Raw genomic sequence first — 3,096 nt, forward strand, 5'->3', positions numbered from 1 at the left:
CCTGCGTGGTAGAGAGTCAGTCATCGGCCAGCTAATAAAGGCTCATAATTAATCTCGATTGGCTCCGTGGGTCTCAGAATCGTTTGTGCCATAACAAAACTTTGCAGCAACCAGTTGGATTCAGGTTCCCTGATATTGATAGCATGCTCTTGGGGAAATATCTTCCAGACAGGCACAGAGGTATGACATCATCAGAGTACCGATGGCATCATCAGAGACCTCAAAAACATTGCTGCCCTGGCTTGTGATACTTTTCCAGCATTCTTTCAATCAATGTCAGTCTGAAATTTACACAGCAGATCATGTGCTCAGGATTGTCCTTGAACAGGATGTAGGAGTTCAGCATTGTGGTGTTTAGAAGATGGCAAAAGAATTTCTTATACCAAAACTTGTGAGCATCTGATCAGCCAAGTCCACTGCTCCCATATTCTCATTGTAATCCACAATGACACATAGCTTCTTGGTTTTCTTTCCATTTCTGTTATCTACTTCAATCACAGTATCAGTGTGGAATGTTGACAACATTGTCACCTCCTTCTTGTCACACCATTTCAGTACCATGAGTTCACCACAGAATCTGGTTACAGTCGTCCCCTTTGCAATCTTTTTTTTTTCCAGATCATTTGACATCTGTTTTCTGTTCAAACAAGCTGTCCCAACTGCATCAGTCCTGTTTTGATGTAATTCTCTGAAAAGCGTGGGAGATGTATTGCAAACTCGGGGTAAGTTTAGGATTGTAATCCGTGAGTTATCTCAGAGTAAACGTTGCGGCTGCAAGTGCTGCCAGCAAATATTCTTGAGGCAAATGGGAAATGAGTTAAAGAATAGATATATTACTTATTCCCTACCTGCCGCTTTGCTATTGGGCATTGCTTGCTTTACTGAAGTAGCAGGAAAGAGGTATAGGAGATAACTATGTAGTATTCACAGAAAGATTTGGTGAGAGCTGCTAAGGATGATGCTCCCTAAAAGGAAAGTTTGATCTGAAGGTCACCTCTCCAGTATGAAGGCCAGAATACATCTTCCTACCCCTTCCCTCTGCCCTTTTAGAAACAAAGAACATGGACTTCGGAGGATTCAAATATAGGCTCCAATGTGTATTAACTATGTGGCCTTGGAAACATACTTACCCTATATGGCCAATAGTTTATTCATATCTGAAATTGAGGGGACTGATAATACATATGTCATTGGGTTGTTGTGAGTAAAAATGAGATTGTATATATGAGACCATATAACAACATCTTGGTCATAGGGTTGTGTTTTCAATCTATATTGATTTCCTTTTCTTTTTTTCTACCAACTTGCAAGTATGCTTTAATCAGTAACAAAACTTTTATATAGCAATGTTACTGGTGAGCTACTTGCTACTTTGTGTCCCTGGCATTTGAAGTTTCTCAGTCCAAGTCTTGTCCTCTGACTTACAGATCACATAAAACCCTGCTGTTTCTGAAAAATATTGGTTGTCTCGCAGGAAACAATGCTCTGGTTTGCTTCTGCAATTGTGTAGCCCTTTCTCTTGGGACACAGAATGCAAAACTAAAAATATTTTTAGGATCCAACTTATCTTCATTAGTAGGAGGAAGGGAAATAGTTGGACTAAGGATTTATTGAAAGTCTTTATGCAGGAAACCTGTAGATGCTGGTCTCTTTATAAATAGTATGACTTGAACTATACTAAACCCAGATATTGTAGCCAAAATGAATTGTGATGATTGGCATACTTCTTAATGAGTTATGAACTGAATAAAATGTTACACACCCACCACACACACACACACACACACACACACACACACACACACACAGGACTTTGTTTGAATGAGCCAATAGCTTTTGAAAGCTGTTAATCTGCAACTAAACTAGAACATCAACTACTTCTATCTAAGCCTAAGTACTCCAAACTTCTGCATTATTTGTTTTGTGTTCTTGGTGGAGACAAGGAAAAATTATTCAGTCTGAACATTCAAATCAACCTCAGTCAGATTGTTTTGCTATCAACTGTGGCTGATTAATAGGGACATGCCAATTAGTATCAAATATTTTTCTAGGTATTTTGGATGTATAAGAATGTTGAAATGTATCTATCTTTTCTTGGCATATGCTCACAGATTCTTTTCTCTATCTTGAATTTTGAAAATCCACTGAAAACAACAAATAAAAATTATCCTTAAGGAGCAATTCACATTCGGTGTCCTGTTATTGATATTTCTTTAATAGCTTTTTCTCCCCATGCTCTAGGATTTCAGCTCAGCATCGACTGAGCTAGTTATATTTTACTGTCAATTCATTTCTTTGTCGCTTTTATAGTAAATATGATAGTTGTAGAGTGGTTTCATAGCCATGTAACAGAAAAAAATGATATACAATATCAATATGAATTGTCTCTGTACCTCAGGGCCCAAAAGTAATAAAGGGATCCATTTGTAAACTGGCAGACATGGCCTGACTAAATGCAGAGAAAATTTGTTTCATAATTACCAAAGGAAAATAAAAACAATAACGACAATAATAATAATGGGTTTTAGCTACATAAAAACAATTTAAAAGAAGTTAATAACATTTCTTTACTAAGTTTTAATTAATTTTATTTTAATTAGTTCTATAAACTAATATTTTTAAATTAACTCATTTTAAAACACATTAATTGGACTCAGAATACTTTCTCTTTGATTTTTTAAAGCAGAGAATATACTTTTTCTTCTGAATTTAGAGAATTCCTTTTATGCCAATTCACAAATGCATTTATTTTTACATATAAGCTCTAGTAAATGCAATAGATTCTACCCTCCTTTCTCTCTCCTACTCTCCTCTGTTTGTTATAACTGTATGAAACTGATAAAAGTTATTGTATTAGTGTAAAATTAAAAACAGCAGTTTTACTTGTTTTTTAAATAGCAGTAATAGAGAAATCTGTTGTAAGCATGGAGGAAGGTAGCTATTATGACACTTTCTTTTCATAGGATCTTCTATGGGACAAATCATGCTTAAATATGAGTTTGACAAGTTCATTTGAAAATTCCCACAACGATGGATTTTCTATAAGAAAACTGTGCATTAAATATTGCTAAAATATCTTATAAGATATAGTATTAT

The sequence above is a fragment of the Pteropus medius genome, unplaced genomic scaffold, assembly GCF_902729225.1.
Source record: "Pteropus medius unplaced genomic scaffold, Ma_sr-lr_union100, whole genome shotgun sequence".
In the NCBI taxonomy this organism is placed as follows: Eukaryota; Metazoa; Chordata; class Mammalia; order Chiroptera; family Pteropodidae; genus Pteropus; species Pteropus medius.